Source organism: Microplitis demolitor, chromosome 10 (genome assembly GCF_026212275.2).
Source record: "Microplitis demolitor isolate Queensland-Clemson2020A chromosome 10, iyMicDemo2.1a, whole genome shotgun sequence".
NCBI classification, from domain to species: domain Eukaryota; kingdom Metazoa; phylum Arthropoda; class Insecta; order Hymenoptera; family Braconidae; genus Microplitis; species Microplitis demolitor.
The window spans coordinates 12004655-12015822 of NC_068554.1; positions in this window are offsets into that span (position 1 = coordinate 12004655).

Sequence of the window (11168 nt, forward strand, 5' to 3'; positions counted from 1 at the left end):
CTCTTGGGGTTTATTTTCGCCTAATACTTGGTGATGAGAATCAACGTCTAAGAGAGTCAATTTCACCCTTAAAAGTTTTCTTTCTATGTTATAAACAAGGGATGGTTTGATGTTTAGCACCCTGAACAGTTTTTTTTGATAAAAAAAAAAAAACTGAAAATTTCATAAAATTATTGAACCACGTGTGCTATCCATCGAACTTATTCCTTGGCTTGTACTAATAAATTTAAACAATATTTACTGCTGACGAGATTAAATGAAATAACTTTATAATAAAATTTTAATGAGCCGAATGAAATTAAATATTTTAAATAAATAATCATTTTTAGAAGAATAAAGTATCAAGATAACCAAAATTGCAGTCTAAACAAAAAGGCTGAGACCTCATCTTGGCGTTGATTCTCACCACCTCCACGCCACTTATAGAAGTTAAAGGGGAAACAATTGGGGGAATTAGTGAGGAGAACAAAGGAGTTAAGAAAAATAATTAGCAGTCGAGTGGCAGACTTTAATGAGTTAGATCTGCTGATTATCTAGAAAAAAAAATCTATTTTATAATCTGAAAATTAAAATTTGTGAATTTTTAATCTTTTGATTTACCATATAAGGTTATCTGTAAAATTTAGGAAATAAGTAAATCAAAAATAATTTTTGTGAAAATTGTGATTTAAAATCACTCGATTGTGAATATAAAATTTATTTGGGAAATATATAAAATCAGTAAATCAAAAATAATTTTTGTGAAATTTGTGATTTGAAATCACTCGATTGCGAACATAAAATTTATTTGGGAAATTTACAAAATAAATAAATCAAAATCATTTTTGTGAACGTTGTGATTTAAAATCACTCAATTGTGAATATAAAAATTATTTGGGAAATATATAAAATAAGTAAATCAAAAATAATTTTTGTGAAATTTGTGATTTAAAATCACTCGATTGTGAATATAAAATTTATTTGGGAAAATTTATAAAATAAGTAAATCAAAATAATTTTTGTGAAAGTTGTAATTTAAAATCATTCAATTGTGAATATAAAAACTATTTGGGAAAGTTTATAAAATAACTAAGTTAAAATAGTTTTGTGCAACTTGTGATCCTTAAAAATCTCTTGATTTTAAATATAAAATTTAATTGAGAATTGATAAAATAGTTAAGTTAAAATAACTGTGAAATTCGTGGTTCCTCAATCTTGTGATTCTCAAAATTAAGGTTTATTTGAAAATTTATTTAATAGTTAAATTAGAATAATTTTATGGAATTCGTGATTCTTTTTGTGTAAATCTTTTGAGGCATTCGGAAGTGATGAATTGATAAAAATTAAAATAATTTGCGAAGATTGTTGATTTGAAATCTTCAACTTACAATACAAAATTTTATTCAGAAGTTCGTAGATTAATTAAATTAATTTAATTTAAGAAAAAAATTTATTAAATTATTTTAATAAATTTGAAATGAATTCTCTTCATAAATTTGTAATCAATTTATAAAATTTATTTAGTCGACTGCTTAAATGGTTCATTTGTCTCATTCAACTATTGAAATTATTACCTTCGGTAATAGGCGTGGAGGATATTAGAATTCAATCCATAAATATAATTTTCTTTTCTTTTATAATACATATGTCAATCTGTCAATTCAAGTTCTTTGCTTATAATAAAATCTGAGTAATAATTCGAAACAACCATAATTATTATTTCCATTTAAATGAAAACCTCCTGCCGATCTTCTAACCGATCAAAACCGAAACCCAAGGTTTGCAAGTGCCCTGGTTGTCCTGGTTATCTTAAACCCATTTCTAACCCGAATAATTCCTATCGATTAATTCCTATAACAATCCAGGAAAGACCTCTTCCGTTGACTTGGGTCAACGAAAGAGATCCTAGGTTCAATTTTTACGCTTATAGACTTTTGAACGATCCAAGGGTTACTGAAGTGATAAACTTTACACAGCCCCCAGCTCCTGAGGTAATAACTGTAGAGTGATCTACAGCAGTGTAATATATTAAGGGACGACCAAAAGATCGACAAAGTAAGTACCTCCCAGTACATGTTGCATTCAACCATTGTTGTGATATACACCTAATCTAATCAGAGAATATTCCCTGGGATTAGTAGATTCCTAAAAACTTCAAAATAATTTAACAATTCCCCCAATTAGTATAAATGTTATCGACAGGCCGTAACAGAGCCTTCAACAAAATTCCCGTTGCCGAGGAAGACATCGAAAAGACGACCATCATCACACCTTTTGGCTTGTTCGAATTCCCATACATGACGTTTGGACTTCGAAATGCCGCGCAAACTTTCCAAAGTTTCATCGATGAGGCCACACGAGACCTACCATTTGTCTTCCCATATATCGACGACGTACTAGTAGCTTCAGAGAACCGAGAGCAACACCTCGAGCACTTAAAGATTTTATTTCAGCGCTTACAAGACTACGGACTTGTCATCAACGCAGCCAAATCGGTGTTGGGCCAGCATGAGGTAAAATTCTTAGGTCATCACATCAGCGACAAAGGTATCAAGCCGTTGCCTGACAGTAGACGCAATTATTAACCCAAAATTCCTTAGTACGATTTCTGTATTACGTGGTTCTCTAGGTACCATTAATTTCTATAGGAAATTTATCAGAAATGCTGCAGTAATCCCTGCACCGCTGAATAAACTGCTCGAGGGGCCAAAAGTCAAAGGATCAATGCTGATCGTCGAGACAACAGAACTTCGACAGGCTTATGACAACGCGAAGCAGGCATTAGCCAACGCTGCAATGCTTGCGCACCCGAACGACGACGTAACTTGGGCTATTTTCTCGGACGCATTAAACACAGCCATTGGTACAGTTCTGCAACAACTAGTTGACGGAGAATGGCAACCACTTACGTTTTTCAGCAGAAAACTACAGCCATCTTTTAAAAAATTATCGACGTACGATCGTGAACACGCCATCTACGAAGCTGTCCGACACTTCCGTCATATTTTTGAAAGTAAGCAAGTTGCGATTTACACGGATCATAAACCGTTGCTTTTTGCCTTTCAGCAATGTACTGAACGAGCGTCACCGTGGCAATTTCGTCGCTTAGACTTTATTGGCCAATTCACAAGTGATTTTAGATACATTTCTGGACACGAGAACATCGTTGCAGATACGCTATCGCGCGTTGAAGCCATTTCGACGCCGATTACCACGCACGAGCTGGTAAACGCCCAGAAGAACGATCCTGAACTACAAAATCTTCTGGGCAACGCAGTGACGTCACTACAGAGGCAACAAATTTTCTTCAACGACCATCCGGCTGCAGTTTATTGTGATGTTTCATCAGGTAAACTACGTCCATACGTTCCTGGTCAACTTCAAGAGAAAGTTTTCGACGCGCTGCACTCTCTAGCACACCCTGGGACCAGAGCATCTCAGAAACTGGTGAGCAAACGCTACGTCTGGCCATCAATCCAGAAAGATTGTCGACAATGGGCCAAAGTTTGCATAAATTGTCAGCGAAACAAGATCCAACGTAATGTATCTTCACCTCTTGCTCGTTTTGAATTGCCGACGCAACGTTTTGAGCATATCGACATCGATTTGGTCTCTTTACCAGTAGCTCGCGGCTACAACAAGTGCCTGACGATCGTCGACAGATTTACCCGGTTTCCAGAAGGCATCGCAATTAAAAATCATATTTTAATAACTTGGCACCGGCCGAAACCTCACGTCACGGACAGCGTTTTATTTTCTGTTTCAGAGACCTCAACGCTTCAACCCACGTACTGGTGCGAGTTGGACAGATTGGATCATCATTCTCAGCTCCGTATGAGGCTCTATACGAAGTCTCGCGCGACACGATAAACACTTTATCGTCAACTACAAACGCACAAATACTGCGATTTCTATTGACAGACTGAAACCTGTCTATTTCTTAGCCGACGACGCATAAAATTATTATTTTTTTTTTTTTATATAATTTAAACCCGGTTGAATACATTTTTTTTCTGTTTATTATTTATTGTATTCTCCCTAGTTAGTACTTTCTTCACAATGTAGCAAACATCCTCAAATTATTTATTTTTTTTTATTATTTTTGTTTTGCATTGTAAATAGTTCTTATTATTTTTCATTTGTAGATAAGCATCTTATTTTTTTTAAGAGGGGAAATACTGTAGCGACCCCGTTACTACTTATATTATTTGATATTCATAATTTCGGATAAGTCCGTCAATCATCGATCATAATCGTTCGCCGAATATTTTCCACCACGCGGATACGACATTCAGTAGCAACAGTTTACACAAGTACACATTACAGTACAGGCGTACAATTAGAGAGATACACGGCAACTAGCTAACACATATGTAATGCGACCAGCATTATTTTTTATTATATAATTTATTAAATAAAACTAATCATTTATTACCCTGTTAATATAATAAATTGGAGTCAGATAATTTATTCATCGTAGTGATTGAGTCCCACAAACCTCATCCCAGTCACTGCATGTATATATATATATATATATATATATATATATATATATATATATATATACACTAGTCCCAATAATTAAGGGATAGAAAAAAAATTCGGAATTTTTGGGTGATTTTCAACATGCTGTAACTCGGTGTAAAATAATCGTAGAGTGAAAATAAAAAGGCAGATTGTAGCCTCAAGTTTCTAGTTTTTTAATTTGGACCTCAATTTTTTGTATCACGCACGGTTCCGGAGTAATCTTAAGAAAGCCGACGAAAAAAACATTTTCAAAATTTTTGCTCGTCTTTTAATAAGTCTATGGGCTTCAATAATTTTTTTGGATAATCTGACCTTATGACTATTTTAGGAAATTTTATGCCCGTTGATTTAGCGGCCTCAAAAAGCCTCTACAATGATTTGGCGCCGAGTTATCATTGATCAAAGCAGAAAAGTCCATTTTGGCTTTGATAATCAATAACTCTGGACGTATCGGTCGTACAGAGAATGGAAGTAGAGTTTTGAAAACTGGGAAACATTCTCTGTAAGACAAAATTAAAGGCTTTTGATGGGAAAATTTTTTTTGAAGCGTTAATATTTATTAAAAAACAGGTGAAAATTCGCATAATTAAGGATATTTGGAAATCTTGCTATAACTTTGGATATAACGGATGAACAAAGGATATCGTCGTTTTTTTTTAACCTTAAAGTGACCTGAAAAACCCTAAAAATTTCAAAGCGCTGCGATTTTTTTTTCTTAGTGTCTTAAAGCTTTAAATTTATCAATTTTGCCAAAAATCACCATAATTGGTAGTTTCTCGGTTTTTTTTCATTTTTTAGATTTCAAAATGTTTTTCACCACTAATCTTAATTTCTTCGATCAAAAAGATTGATTACCAAAAAAAATTGAAAAAAACAAAAATTTTGAAAAGATTTTTTTTTGTATCCGCAATGATTTATCATTGTCAAAAAAAATTCCTTAATTTTTTTTTACCGCCGGCATTAGCGTTACCCAGAGCGTACCTCGTGGATGGTACTCGGTCGAATTTACGCTTCTTACACACTTACCGACCGTACAAAAAATTAAGGAATTTTTTTTGACAATGATAAATTATTGCGGATACAACAAAAAAAAAATTTAGAAAAAAAAATTTTTTCAAAATTTTTGTTTTTTTCAATTTTTTTTCGATAATCATTCTTTTTGATCGAAAAAATCAAGATTATTGGTGAAAAAAACATTTTGAAATCGAAGAAATGAAAAAAAACCGAGAAACTACCAATTATGGTGATTTTTGGCAAAATCGATAAATTTAAAGCTTCAAGACACTAAGAAAAAAAAATCGCAGCGCTTTGAAATTTTTAGGATTTTTTTAGGTCACTTTGAGGTTGATAAAAAAACGACGATATCCTTTGTTCATCCGTTATATACAAAGTTATAGCAAGATTTCCAAATATCCTTAATTATGCGAATTTTCACCTGTTTTTTAATAAATATTATCGCTTCAAAAAAAATTTTCCCATCAAAAGCCTTTAATTTTGTCTTACAGAGAATGTTTCCCAGTTTTCAAAACTCTACTTCTATTCACTGTACGACCGATACGTCCAGAGTTATTGATTATCAAAGCCAAAATGGACTTTTCTGCTTTGATCAATGATAACTCGGCGCCAAATCATTGTAGAGGCTTTTTGAGGCCGCTAAATCAACGGGCATAAAATTTCCTAAAATAGTCATAAGGTCAGATTATCCAAAAAAATTATTGAAGCCCATAGACTTATTGAAAGACGAGCAAAAATTTTGAAAATGTTTTTTTCGTCGGCTTTCTTAAGATTACTCCGGAACCGTGCATGATATAAGAAATTGAGGTCCAGATTTGAAAACTGAAAACTTGTTATATATGGGGCATTTTATGCCAAATCGGATGGTTTACAAAATGTTGGTTTCGATTCTTTTTAATTTTTTAGTATTATTTAGTTCCCCTCAAAAGAGGCTTCCCGATAAATTTTGAGATTTTTTTGATGAATGGTTCAAAAAACATCAAATTTTCAAGAAAACCTTTTTTTTATGGTTTTTTGATCATAACTTTCGTAACACTGGTCGGAATTCAATGTTTTTTTTTTTTAATTTCTGTTTTCAGGTGGCCTTTACAGAAAAAAGTACAAAACATATATTTTAAGTGTTATTAATTGAGATGTTTTAATTTTAAGTTTTCAATCGTGTTTTTAAAACTGTGTGTATCCTTCGATTTTCTTAAAAATTTTCTATCTTTAACTTCTATTTATCCTACAACTTACAAGCCAATTCCGGTAGTGGGCCTTCCGTAGTTACTATTATTAGGTATTATAGGTATATTATATTATTTTATTATAGGTTATATATTATATTTTGATAGGTATTTTTTGTCGATTTTTGTAAATTGAAAAAATGTTTTTTTTCGTTATAAATCATTACCAGAACCAATTTTTGACAGTGTACACGTTCTCCTCACACGTTATAAATTTATTCCGATATGTCTTTGTTGTGAGTAGGGATTTAAAAGCAGTGAGTAAAAGTTTACATTATTTACGAGCAGTTATAATTAATGTTTTTATTTGTTTAGAAGCAACTATTTTGAAGCAAAAAAAACATTAGATTTACCGTACAATACAGCTTAGACCATTACAGGAACTTGTTGAAAGGATGGATAAGTTTGGGCTTTTATTTAATAAATTAACTAATCTTTATTAATATTTAACTCTTTATTAGAAACTCGTATGAGGATAAGTTCACACGCGATGCACGTTGTAAGGCGTACGGAAATCAAGCAGGATTGCCAGAAAATTTTTATTCGAGTCACCCCATCTATGATCAAAAGTAGCGAAATACTTTAACAAGTCGCCCAATCATTTTCAAATTTAAAATAATGCTGTCAGCTTATAATTTATTCTCTATTTACCAATAAGAATACACTATACCACATAAATTGGAATTAACGTTTCAAAAAGTATTATTGCTATTATTTTTTATGTAGTGAAAATTATAGGATATTTTTAGGATAAATTTGATGAAAAAAAAAATCTTAATCAAAATTTTTATTAATTTTTCGCAAATTATGAATTATTTTTTAGTGCAAAAAGCAGAATATCATGGATGCAGGTTTCAATTTACATTAAATGTGTACATATTTTTTTATCTGATTGTTTAACACAGACTAACAATTTACTTTCAACAGTTAGGATGAAATTACACAGTAAAAAAGGATTCGTCAAAATCAACAGATATCATCTATAATAAAACAAACGTTTTACACTTATTTATATGTTATTTTAACATGTTGTGAGTGTTAAGAAAAGTTACACGCGGATGTGTTAAAAGTAACAAATTTTCCTAGAATTTTTTTGTGGTGGTCGAGATTATTCTTAACATATTTTGTCTGTTGATTACCCTGATTAAAAGAAACGATTCGAAATGATTTGTAATGTTAAACTTCCATAAGAATGGTGATTCAAAAGTATTCAACGTATTCAAAAGCATTAAAAAATATTAAAATTTTTTTTTTTCGAATCGTTTCAAATCGTTTCTTTTAATAAGGGTTTGACAATAACATATAAAAAGTGTTACTTTCGTATAAAATAACATTTTTATGTGTTGAAAAATCAATCGATTGCGACAGTTCAAACAAGATAAATACTGTGTGTTAAATTGACACATAAAAGCGTCAAATATTCAACACTCAGAATTTTAACATACGCTTTCTTTACACTTTGACGATCCGATTTTTACTGTGTATCACTCGCATTTAAATTTATAATTTATAACGTAAACCGTAATTAATTTCCGCGACGGAGACGCGGATCAACCGGTAAACCGTATGCGGTCACCCACGTGTTAGAATAATAATAATAAATAATAATAAATATTACTAAATGATTTTAAATATTTCCAAATCTCTTAAATATTCTCAAATGTAAATAAATGATAAGTTTTAAACAATAATGAAATTATGAATAATAAATTCTTGGTGTGCCTGATCCAGCTCCCCAGGCTGGGTTAGTGCACGCAGGCGCCAGACCGTTTATCCCAAAACGGACAAAATTTAATTCAGGGGGAAAATCTGCGAGGGAAAATCTGAGCAAGTGACTCACGACGAAGCGGACAAGCAATTGAGAAAAATAAAACGAATAATGATAAGAAAAAGAAAAATAGTAAATATATAATAAATAATTATATTACAAATAATGAATAATATCAGAAAAATGAAATTAAATGGTAGGAAAAGATCCAGGGAATATAAATATTAAATTTTTCCCGACAGCTGTTGGTTTCCGAGTTTTTAGTTTTTATAAACAATATAAATTTTAATAATATTTTACAATAAATAGTTTTTGTTAAATTAACCACGATAATGACACTCGGTGGTTATAAAAAAAGAAATACAAATATATAAACTCAATAACTTAAAATAAATAGAATTTAATTTAAAGTAATCAATAATTTTTATTATTAATATTAAGCATATCAAAATTCCATTTGAATCTCCCCAAGAATAAATAATATTAATATAATATTTCCTTTTTATATATATCTCCCACCACTCATGAGAGAGAGAAAGATACGGTGCTTTAATTCTCACTCACACTCAAAAAAAGAAATAAATTCCTCAATATGAAACAAATTTATTAATTTTAAAATAAAAATATCAATAATAATTTTATGACCGCTGGGGTAACAGATAATCAAAATAAAATAATATAATGCTATGCAATTATGTTAAATAATAATAAACGTAAATAATAATGGATAATATCATACAGATATTTTAAATAAAATAGAAAAATAATAATTATATTAACTCGGGAATTTTTCATCCAAGTGCTGACATCAGTGCTTGAGGAATTTATCCAAGCACTGTATGCGCTCTATAGCTATATATACTGTTCGTGTATATATAGGTATACCGGCAACGCTTTCCAACGCTGCACTCAACTCATACATATACACACATATATATGCGCAATAATATCAGAAAATATTCACCAATAATAAACAATAATGATAATTAACGATAATTATTTATGATATAAATAATGTATCCTTCAATAATTCTTTATGAACAAATTAAGTTCCCCTCGCCGCGGCGACCAACAACTACCGGGGGAGGTTAACACGTGAAAAATAAATGCCGTGAAAGGAATTCAAAGTACTCACTCAAAATCTCCGAATCAGCAAAATAATAATAAATATTGTACTAATGAAATAATAATATCAATTATTTGAAGTAATTCACCCGGTGAACTTTACTTATTTTCCAAAAAAAACTTTATTGCAACAAAAGAAATGTAACGTAATAACAGCACAAAGTTTTCCGTCTATCCACGATGCTCGTCCGTATCTTTCTAAATTAATTATCTAAGCCTCCACCTGTTGGTCGTCGCACACATGTCACCACCGTCGCCCTTAATTTTTATTTTAATTACTTTTGTTAGCCCTGGGCCTCACTTAAATTAAAAATATAAAATATACAAATAAATTTTTGGACAACTGAATGATACATAATTAATTAATTAAATATATGAACTGTTTATCTATATCTTTCATATCGGATAGTAAATTAAATAATGATAGCCCCAATAATAAACATCACTTGACGTCATCAGTTGGATGACAAGTTTAAACAAAGTAATATGTTGACAATTGTTGGGGCATAATATAACGCTGGATTATGCATCCCAACTAATTCAAAATTATAAATAAATACTTAAAATAAACAAAAGTCACGCGTTTGTGTTTTAAATCATAAATTATAAAAATAAATTAAATCACACATGTGCTCTCTCATACCCTTCGCGCATGCGCGAGCACCGTGCACGGACTGCCGTCCCATCGGCGAAATGGTGGAATGCCCGCGCAACGATTCAAATTCAAATATATAATTACAATAATTAACTTAAAACTAAATAAAATTAAATAATTTGAATCGTTACGTGACAAATTTCGTATAAAAAATAAAATTACTATTTAAAACCAAGATCCCAATGAACTGAACTGAGACGAAAAAAATTAAATGCTTGAATGTGACATCATACACACAATTTTTTTATATGTACATACTGAATTGAAATGATGTTTGATTCAAGTCATTCACAAATGGAAATTAAAAATAATATTTGAAAATAATGAGTAAAGTTATTCCCAATCTTAAAACATTAAAAATCGCCCAAATTGCGACTTGTAGCCCAAACATTAATTTAGTAGCGAATGCATAGAGAAAATCGCCCAATTCGCGATAAGTAGCCCAATCTGGCAACCCTGAAATTAAGAGAAGTCTTGTTCACGTAAGTTGAAGGTTGGGCGGTAGTAGTGCCGGGCAGCCTCCCCATCAAGTCGATAGATGGCGCTCCTGGAGTGAGGTCTGGCAAAGCTCTCCTTAAACTCCCTCTCTTTGCCAGATCCTCTGATCCACTAAAAATTACCTGAAACATATTATGAAAAATATATAATTAGTTTTCGTCTAATAATTTTTACTCTAAGATGTGGGTAGTGGTTTAATCATTATATCTGCAATGTTCTCTTTTGTAGCAACCCATTGCACTCTAACTTTGTTTTGCTCTACACATTGCTTGATAAAATCACCATGAATGTCAGCCATGTGTTTCCGGATTCCACTCTTTTCTCTCTCTAGCAAACTCTCGTTAATTTTCTCTAAGTTATAGTCGAACATTTTAAG